This window comes from Alosa alosa, unplaced genomic scaffold, assembly GCF_017589495.1.
Source record: "Alosa alosa isolate M-15738 ecotype Scorff River unplaced genomic scaffold, AALO_Geno_1.1 AALO_1.0_unplaced_752, whole genome shotgun sequence".
NCBI lineage: Eukaryota > Metazoa > Chordata > Actinopteri > Clupeiformes > Clupeidae > Alosa > Alosa alosa.
In genome coordinates, this window is record NW_025962932.1 from 1 (window position 1) to 8065 (window position 8065).

Consider the following 8065-nt stretch of genomic DNA (forward strand, 5'->3'; position numbering starts at 1 on the left):
CTCCGTCGCGTGCCCTGTGGCAGCCATCGCCGGGTTTCTCTTCATCTCATTACAAATCTTTCGCCTTTTACTAAAGATTTCCGTGGAGGGGAACTGCCCCGAAGTTACGGTATTTTTGGAAGCTCTGCTTCGGGCGAGCTGCACCTGCCTGTCCAAAGTCAAGCGTCGTGGTGTTTTTGTTTTCTTGCGGCGGGCGGCGGTCGCTTTTGCTGGCCCCGCCTCCCCCCGTAACCATGTGAGCGCGGGGGGCGTCGCTAGAGGGGCCGCCGGACCCCGTGCAGTTGTGGGGTATCGCTTCTCGGCCTTTTGGCTAAGATCAAGTGTAGTATCTGTTCTTATCAGTTTAATATCTGATACGTCCTCTACCCGAGGACCATATATTAATCTGATTTTTGGAACAGGGAGACGGAAGAGGGGCTTGCTCCGTCCGCTCCACGCATCGACCCGGTATTGCAGCGACTCCGGGAACGGTGCACATCCCTTTGACTGTGTAAGAAAAGAACCAACCCAGTGGAACTGACTGACTGACTGACTGACTGACTGACTGACTGACTGACTGACTGACTGACTGACTGACTGACTGACTGTGATATCCTCCTTAGCAGAGCAGACACAGCAGCAGGAGTCCTTGCCAGGTGTGTTGGCCAACCGCGCCACCTCCCTTTTCGGCCCCTTTTGTGTTTTCCCGCCCTTTTACTCTTTTTTTTTTTTTTTTTTTTTTTTTTTTTTTTTTTTTTTTAAATTTAAAGGGGCTGTTGATAACTGCCGTCTTGTTGCCACTGGGCAACGCCTTGGAGTCACCCTCATGTCCACGACCGGCGCCGTTCATGCTCTCCGTCCGGCGTGCCCTGTGGCAGCCATCGCTCGGGTTTCTCTTCATCTCGTACAAATCTTTCGCCTTTTACTAAAGATTTCCGTGGAGGGGAACTGCCCGAAGTTTACGGTATTTTGGAAGCTCTGCTTCGGGCGAGCTGCACCTGCCTGTCCAAAGTCAAGCGTCGTGGTGTTTTGTTTTGGCGGGCGGCGGGCGGCGTCCGCTTTTGCTGGCCCCCGCCTCCCCCGTAACCATGTGAGCGCTGGGGCGTCGCTAGAGGGGCCGCCGGACCCGATGCAGTTGTGGGGTATCGCTTCTCGGCCTTTTGGCTAAGATCAAGTGTAGTATCTGTTCTTATCAGTTTAATATCTGATACGTCCTCTACCCGAGGACCATATATTAATCTGATTTTTGGAACAGGGAGACGGAAGAGGGGCTTGCTCCGTCCGCTCCACGCATCGACCCGGTATTGCAGCGACTCCGGGAACGGTGCACATCCTTTGACTGTGTAAGAAAAGAACCAACCCAGTGGAACTGACTGACTGACTGACTGACTGACTGACTGACTGACTGACTGACTGACTGACTGACTGACTGACTGACTGACTGTGATATCCTCCTTAGCAGAGCAGACACAGCAGCAGGAGTCCTTGCCAGGTGTGTTGGCCAACCGCGCCACCTCCCTTTTCGGCCCCTTTTGTGTTTTCCCCCCCTTTTACTTTTTTTTTTTTTTTTTTTTTTTTTTTTTTTTTTTTTTAAATTTAAAGGGGCTGTTGATAACTGCCGTCTTGTTGCCACTGGGCAACGCCTTGGAGTCACCCTCATGTCCACGACCGGCGCCGTTCATGCTCTCCGTCCGGCGTGCCCTGTGGCAGCCATCGCTCGGGTTTCTCTTCATCTCGTACAAATCTTTCGCCTTTTACTAAAGATTTCCGTGGAGGGGAACTGCCCCGAGTTTACGGTATTTTTGGAAGCTCTGCTTCGGCGGAGCTGCACCTGCCTGTCCAAAGTCAAGCGTCGTGGTGTTTTGTTTTGCGGCGGCGGCGGTCCGCTTTTGCTGGCCCCGCCTCCCCCCGTAACCATGTGAGCGCGGGGGGCGTCGCTAGAGGGGCCGCCGGACCCGATGCAGTTGTGGGGTATCGCTTCTCGGCCTTTTGGCTAAGATCAAGTGTAGTATCTGTTCTTATCAGTTTAATATCTGATACGTCCTCTACCCGAGGACCATATATTAATCTGATTTTTGGAACAGGGAGACGGAAGAGGGGCTTGCTCCGTCCGCTCCACGCATCGACCCGGTATTGCAGCGACTCCGGGAACGGTGCACATCCCTTTGACTGTGTAAGAAAAGAACCAACCCAGTGGAACTGACTGACTGACTGACTGACTGACTGACTGACTGACTGACTGACTGACTGACTGACTGACTGACTGACTGACTGTGATATCCTCCTTAGCAGAGCAGACACAGCAGCAGGAGTCCTTGCCAGGTGTGTTGGCCAACCGCGCCACCTCCCTTTTCGGCCCCTTTTGTGTTTTCCCGCCCTTTTTTTTTTTTTTTTTTTTTTTTTTTTTTTTTTTTTTTTAAAATTTAAAGGGGCTGTTGATAACTGCCGTCTTGTTGCCACTGGGCAACGCCTTGGAGTCACCCTCATGTCCACGACCGGCGCCGTTCATGCTCTCCGTCCGGCGTGCCCTGTGGCAGCCATCGCTCGGGTTTCTCTTCATCTCGTACAAATCTTTCGCCTTTTACTAAAGATTTCCGTGGAGGGGAACTGCCCCGAGTTTACGGTATTTTTGGAAGCTCTGCTTCGGCGGAGCTGCACCTGCCTGTCCAAAGTCAAGCGTCGTGGTGTTTTGTTTTGCGGCGGCGGCGGCGGTCCGCTTTTGCTGGCCCCGCCTCCCCCCGTAACCATGTGAGCGCGGGGGGCGTCGCTAGAGGGGCCGCCGGACCCCGTGCAGTTGTGGGGTATCGCTTCTCGGCCTTTTGGCTAAGATCAAGTGTAGTATCTGTTCTTATCAGTTTAATATCTGATACGTCCTCTACCCGAGGACCATATATTAATCTGATTTTTGGAACAGGGAGACGGAAGAGGGGCTTGCTCCGTCCGCTCCACGCATCGACCCGGTATTGCAGCGACTCCGGGAACGGTGCACATCCCTTTGACTGTGTAAGAAAAGAACCAACCCAGTGGAACTGACTGACTGACTGACTGACTGACTGACTGACTGACTGACTGACTGACTGACTGACTGACTGACTGACTGTGATATCCTCCTTAGCAGAGCAGACACAGCAGCAGGAGTCCTTGCCAGGTGTGTTGGCCAACCGCGCCACCTCCCTTTTCGCCCCTTTTTGTGTTTTCCGCCCTTTTACTCTTTTTTTTTTTTTTTTTTTTTTTTTTTTTTTTTTTAAATTTAAAGGGGCTGTTGATAACTGCCGTCTTGTTGCCACTGGGCAACGCCTTGGAGTCACCCTCATGTCCACGACCGGCGCCGTTCATGCTCTCCGTCCGGCGTGCCCTGTGGCAGCCATCGCTCGGGTTTCTCTTCATCTCATTACAAATCTTTCGCCTTTTACTAAAGATTTCCGTGGAGGGAACTGCCCCGAAGTTTCGGTATTTTGGAAGCTCTGCTTCGGGCGAGCTGCACCTGCCTGTCCAAAGTCAAGCGTCGTGGTGTTTTGTTTTGCGGCGGCGGCGGCGGTCCGCTTTTGCTGGCCCCGCCTCCCCCCGTAACCATGTGAGCGCGGGGGGCGTCGCTAGAGGGGCCGCCGGACCCCGTGCAGTTGTGGGGTATCGCTTCTCGGCCTTTTGGCTAAGATCAAGTGTAGTATCTGTTCTTATCAGTTTAATATCTGATACGTCCTCTACCCGAGGACCATATATTAATCTGATTTTTGGAACAGGGAGACGGAAGAGGGGCTTGCTCCGTCCGCTCCACGCATCGACCCGGTATTGCAGCGACTCCGGGAACGGTGCACATCCCTTTGACTGTGTAAGAAAAGAACCAACCCAGTGGAACTGACTGACTGACTGACTGACTGACTGACTGACTGACTGACTGACTGACTGACTGACTGACTGACTGACTGACTGTGATATCCTCCTTAGCAGAGCAGACACAGCAGCAGGAGTCCTTGCCAGGTGTGTTGGCCAACCGCGCCACCTCCCTTTTCGGCCCCTTTTGTGTTTTCCCGCCCTTTTACTCTTTTTTTTTTTTTTTTTTTTTTTTTTTTTTTTAAATTTAAAGGGGCTGTTGATAACTGCCGTCTTGTTGCCACTGGGCAACGCCTTGGAGTCACCCTCATGTCCACGACCGGCGCCGTTCATGCTCTCCGTCCGGCGTGCCCTGTGGCAGCCATCGCTCGGGTTTCTCTTCATCTCGTACAAATCTTTCGCCTTTTACTAAAGATTTCCGTGGAGGGGAACTGCCCCGAGTTTACGGTATTTTTGGAAGCTCTGCTTCGGCGGAGCTGCACCTGCCTGTCCAAAGTCAAGCGTCGTGGTGTTTTGTTTTTGGCGGGCGGGGCGGCGTCCGCTTTTGCTGGCCCCGCCTCCCCCCGTAACCATGTGAGCGCGGGGGGCGTCGCTAGAGGGGCCGCCGGACCCCGTGCAGTTGTGGGGTATCGCTTCTCGGCCTTTTGGCTAAGATCAAGTGTAGTATCTGTTCTTATCAGTTTAATATCTGATCGCCCTCTACCCGAGGACCATATATTAATCTGATTTTTGGAACAGGGAGACGGAAGAGGGGCTTGCTCCGTCCGCTCCACGCATCGACCCGGTATTGCAGCGACTCCGGGAACGGTGCACATCCCTTTGACTGTGTAAGAAAAGAACCAACCCAGTGGAACTGACTGACTGACTGACTGACTGACTGACTGACTGACTGACTGACTGACTGACTGACTGACTGACTGACTGTGATATCCTCCTTAGCAGAGCAGACACAGCAGCAGGAGTCCTTGCCAGGTGTGTTGGCCAACCGCGCCACCTCCCTTTTCGGCCCCTTTTGTGTTTTCCCGCCCTTTTACTTTTTTTTTTTTTTTTTTTTTTTTTTTTTTTTTTAAATTTAAAGGGGCTGTTGATAACTGCCGTCTTGTTGCCACTGGGCAACGCCTTGGAGTCACCCTCATGTCCACGACCGGCGCCGTTCATGCTCTCCGTCCGGCGTGCCCTGTGGCAGCCATCGCTCGGGTTTCTCTTCATCTCATTACAAATCTTTTCGCCTTTTACTAAAGATTTCCGTGGAGGGGAACTGCCCCGAAGTTTACGGTATTTTGGAAGCTCTGCTTCGGGCGAGCTGCACCTGCCTGTCCAAAGTCAAGCGTCGTGGTGTTTTGTTTTGCGGCGGCGGCGGTCCGCTTTTGCTGGCCCCGCCTCCCCCCGTAACCATGTGAGCGCGGGGGGCGTCGCTAGAGGGGCCGCCGGACCCCCGTGCAGTTGTGGGGTATCGCCGCCTTTTGGCTAAGATCAAGTGTAGTATCTGTTCTTATCAGTTTAATATCTGATACGTCCTCTACCCGAGGACCATATATTAATCTGATTTTTGGAACAGGGAGACGGAAGAGGGGCTTGCTCCGTCCGCTCCACGCATCGACCCGGTATTGCAGCGACTCCGGGAACGGTGCACATCCCTTTGACTGTGTAAGAAAAGAACCAACCCAGTGGAACTGACTGACTGACTGACTGACTGACTGACTGACTGACTGACTGACTGACTGACTGACTGACTGACTGACTGACTGTGATATCCTCCTTAGCAGAGCAGACACAGCAGCAGGAGTCCTTGCCAGGTGTGTTGGCCAACCGCCACCTCCCTTTTCGCCCCTTTTGTGTTTTCCCGCCCTTTTACTTTTTTTTTTTTTTTTTTTTTTTTTTTTTAAATTTAAAGGGGCTGTTGATAACTGCCGTCTTGTTGCCACTGGGCAACGCCTTTGAGTCACCCTCATGTCCACGACCCGGCGCCGTTCATGCTCTCCGTCCGGCGTGCCCTGTGGCAGCCATCGCTCGGGTTTCTCTTCATCTCGTACAAATCTTTCGCCTTTTACTAAAGATTTCCGTGGAGGGGAACTGCCCCGAGTTTACGGTATTTTTGGAAGCTCTGCTTCGGCGGAGCTGCACCTGCCTGTCCAAAGTCAAGCGCCGTGGTGTTTTTTTTGGGCGGCGGCGGCGGTCCGCTTTGCTGGCCCGCCTCCCCAGAACCATGTGAGCGCTGGGGCGCCGCTAGAGGGGCCGCCGGACCCTGCAGGCAGTTGTGGGGTATCGCCGCCTTTTGGCTAAGATCAAGTGTAGTATCTGTTCTTATCAGTTTAATATCTGATACGTCCTCTACCCGAGGACCATATATTAATCTGATTTTTGGAACAGGGAGACGGAAGAGGGGCTTGCTCCGTCCGCTCCACGCATCGACCCGGTATTGCAGCGACTCCGGGAACGGTGCACATCCCTTTGACTGTGTAAGAAAAGAACCAACCCAGTGGAACTGACTGACTGACTGACTGACTGACTGACTGACTGACTGACTGACTGACTGACTGACTGACTGTGATATCCTCCTTAGCAGAGCAGACACAGCAGCAGGAGTCCTTGCCAGGTGTGTTGGCCAACCGCGCCACCTCCCTTTTCGCCCCTTTTGTGTTTTTTTTTTTTTTTTTTTTTTTTTTTTTTTTTTTTTTTTTTTAAATTTAAAGGGGCTGTTGATAACTGCCGTCTTGTTGCCACTGGGCAACGCCTTGGAGTCACCCTCATGTCCACGACCGGCGCCGTTCATGCTCTCCGTCCGGCGTGCCCTGTGGCAGCCATCGCTCGGGTTTCTCTTCATCTCGCACAAATCTTTTCGCCTTTTACTAAAGATTTCCGTGGAGGGGAACTGCCCCGAAGTTTACGGTATTTTTGGAAGCTCTGCTTCGGGCGGAGCTGCACCTGCCTGTCCAAAGTCAAGCGCCGTGGTGTTTTTTTTTTTCGGGCGGCGGCGGCGGTCCGCTTTTGCTGGCCCCCGCCCCCAGAACCATGTGGGGGGGCGTCGCTAGAGGGGCCGCCGGACCCGATGCAGTTGTGGGGTATCGCCGCCTTTTGGCTAAGATCAAGTGTAGTATCTGTTCTTATCAGTTTAATATCTGATACGTCCTCTACCCGAGGACCATATATTAATCTGATTTTTGGAACAGGGAGACGGAAGAGGGGCTTGCTCCCGCTTCCACGATCGACGACCGGTATTGCAGCGACTCCGGGAACGGTGCACATCCCTTTGACTGTGTAAGAAAAGAACCAACCCAGTGGAACTGACTGACTGACTGACTGACTGACTGACTGACTGACTGACTGACTGACTGACTGACTGACTGACTGACTGTGATATCCTCCTTAGCAGAGCAGACACAGCAGCAGGAGTCCTTGCCAGGTGTGTTGGCCAACGCGCCACCTCCCTTTTCGCCCCTTTTGTGTTTGTGTTTTACTCTTTTTTTTTTTTTTTTTTTTTTTTTTTTTTTTTTTTTTAAATTTAAAGGGGCTGTTGATAACTGCCGTCTTGTTGCCACTGGGCAACGCCTTGGAGTCACCCTCATGTCCACGACCGGCGCCGTTCATGCTCTCCGTCCGGCGTGCCCTGTGGCAGCCATCGCTCGGGTTTCTCTTCATCTCGTACAAATCTTTCGCCTTTTACTAAAGATTTCCGTGGAGGGGAACTGCCCCGAGTTTACGGTATTTTTGGAAGCTCTGCTTCGGCGGAGCTGCACCTGCCTGTCCAAAGTCAAGCGTCGTGGTGTTTTGTTTTTGGGCGGCGGCGCGGTCGCTTTTGCTGGCCCGCCTCCCCAGAACCATGTGAGCGCTGGGGGCGTCGCTAGAGGGCCGCCGGACCCGTGCAGTTGTGGGGTATCGCCGCCTTTTGGCTAAGATCAAGTGTAGTATCTGTTCTTATCAGTTTAATATCTGATACGTCCTCTACCCGAGGACCATATATTAATCTGATTTTTGGAACAGGGAGACGGAAGAGGGGCTTGCTCCGTCCGCTCCCACGATCGACCGGTATTGCAGCGACTCGAACGGTGCACATCCCTTTGACTGTGTAAGAAAAGAACCAACCCAGTGGAACTGACTGACTGACTGACTGACTGACTGACTGACTGACTGACTGACTGACTGACTGACTGACTGACTGACTGACTGTGATATCCTCCTTAGCAGAGCAGACACAGCAGCAGGAGTCCTTGCCAGGTGTGTTGGCCAACCGCGCCACCTCCTTTTCGCCCCTTTT

The 8065-nt window shown here is 52.9% G+C and overlaps 20 non-coding genes across 20 annotated transcripts; all 20 read left to right on the top strand.

Annotated features, from left to right (window-relative positions):
* Positions 1 to 25: 25 nt before the first annotated feature.
* LOC125290666 lies at positions 26 to 140 on the top strand. Its single transcript, XR_007192857.1, has one exon. It is a non-coding gene; the product is annotated as a U5 spliceosomal RNA (small nuclear RNA).
* A 150-nt stretch (positions 141 to 290) lies between these two features.
* LOC125290663 lies at positions 291 to 481 on the top strand. Its single transcript, XR_007192854.1, has one exon. It is a non-coding gene; the product is annotated as a U2 spliceosomal RNA (small nuclear RNA).
* Positions 482 to 862: 381 nt separating this feature from the next.
* Positions 863 to 973, top strand: LOC125290665. The gene has a single exon (XR_007192856.1). It is a non-coding gene; the product is annotated as a U5 spliceosomal RNA (small nuclear RNA).
* A 150-nt stretch (positions 974 to 1123) lies between these two features.
* On the top strand, positions 1124 to 1314 carry LOC125290651. The gene has a single exon (XR_007192843.1). It is a non-coding gene; the product is annotated as a U2 spliceosomal RNA (small nuclear RNA).
* A 378-nt stretch (positions 1315 to 1692) lies between these two features.
* LOC125290657 lies at positions 1693 to 1806 on the top strand. The gene has a single exon (XR_007192849.1). It is a non-coding gene; the product is annotated as a U5 spliceosomal RNA (small nuclear RNA).
* A 146-nt stretch (positions 1807 to 1952) lies between these two features.
* LOC125290669 lies at positions 1953 to 2143 on the top strand. The gene has a single exon (XR_007192860.1). It is a non-coding gene; the product is annotated as a U2 spliceosomal RNA (small nuclear RNA).
* A 376-nt stretch (positions 2144 to 2519) lies between these two features.
* LOC125290658 lies at positions 2520 to 2633 on the top strand. Its single transcript, XR_007192850.1, has one exon. It is a non-coding gene; the product is annotated as a U5 spliceosomal RNA (small nuclear RNA).
* Positions 2634 to 2782: 149 nt separating this feature from the next.
* LOC125290670 lies at positions 2783 to 2973 on the top strand. The gene has a single exon (XR_007192861.1). It is a non-coding gene; the product is annotated as a U2 spliceosomal RNA (small nuclear RNA).
* Positions 2974 to 3348: 375 nt separating this feature from the next.
* On the top strand, positions 3349 to 3459 carry LOC125290668. The gene has a single exon (XR_007192859.1). It is a non-coding gene; the product is annotated as a U5 spliceosomal RNA (small nuclear RNA).
* Positions 3460 to 3608: 149 nt separating this feature from the next.
* Positions 3609 to 3799, top strand: LOC125290671. The gene has a single exon (XR_007192862.1). It is a non-coding gene; the product is annotated as a U2 spliceosomal RNA (small nuclear RNA).
* Positions 3800 to 4174: 375 nt separating this feature from the next.
* On the top strand, positions 4175 to 4288 carry LOC125290659. Its single transcript, XR_007192851.1, has one exon. It is a non-coding gene; the product is annotated as a U5 spliceosomal RNA (small nuclear RNA).
* A 150-nt stretch (positions 4289 to 4438) lies between these two features.
* Positions 4439 to 4628, top strand: LOC125290652. The gene has a single exon (XR_007192844.1). It is a non-coding gene; the product is annotated as a U2 spliceosomal RNA (small nuclear RNA).
* A 373-nt stretch (positions 4629 to 5001) lies between these two features.
* On the top strand, positions 5002 to 5115 carry LOC125290667. Its single transcript, XR_007192858.1, has one exon. It is a non-coding gene; the product is annotated as a U5 spliceosomal RNA (small nuclear RNA).
* A 145-nt stretch (positions 5116 to 5260) lies between these two features.
* LOC125290653 lies at positions 5261 to 5448 on the top strand. Its single transcript, XR_007192845.1, has one exon. It is a non-coding gene; the product is annotated as a U2 spliceosomal RNA (small nuclear RNA).
* Positions 5449 to 5816: 368 nt separating this feature from the next.
* LOC125290661 lies at positions 5817 to 5930 on the top strand. The gene has a single exon (XR_007192852.1). It is a non-coding gene; the product is annotated as a U5 spliceosomal RNA (small nuclear RNA).
* Positions 5931 to 6072: 142 nt separating this feature from the next.
* Positions 6073 to 6260, top strand: LOC125290654. The gene has a single exon (XR_007192846.1). It is a non-coding gene; the product is annotated as a U2 spliceosomal RNA (small nuclear RNA).
* A 354-nt stretch (positions 6261 to 6614) lies between these two features.
* LOC125290664 lies at positions 6615 to 6731 on the top strand. The gene has a single exon (XR_007192855.1). It is a non-coding gene; the product is annotated as a U5 spliceosomal RNA (small nuclear RNA).
* Positions 6732 to 6872: 141 nt separating this feature from the next.
* On the top strand, positions 6873 to 7059 carry LOC125290655. The gene has a single exon (XR_007192847.1). It is a non-coding gene; the product is annotated as a U2 spliceosomal RNA (small nuclear RNA).
* A 370-nt stretch (positions 7060 to 7429) lies between these two features.
* On the top strand, positions 7430 to 7543 carry LOC125290662. Its single transcript, XR_007192853.1, has one exon. It is a non-coding gene; the product is annotated as a U5 spliceosomal RNA (small nuclear RNA).
* A 140-nt stretch (positions 7544 to 7683) lies between these two features.
* Positions 7684 to 7867, top strand: LOC125290656. The gene has a single exon (XR_007192848.1). It is a non-coding gene; the product is annotated as a U2 spliceosomal RNA (small nuclear RNA).
* The last annotated feature ends 198 nt before the right edge of the window (positions 7868 to 8065 follow it).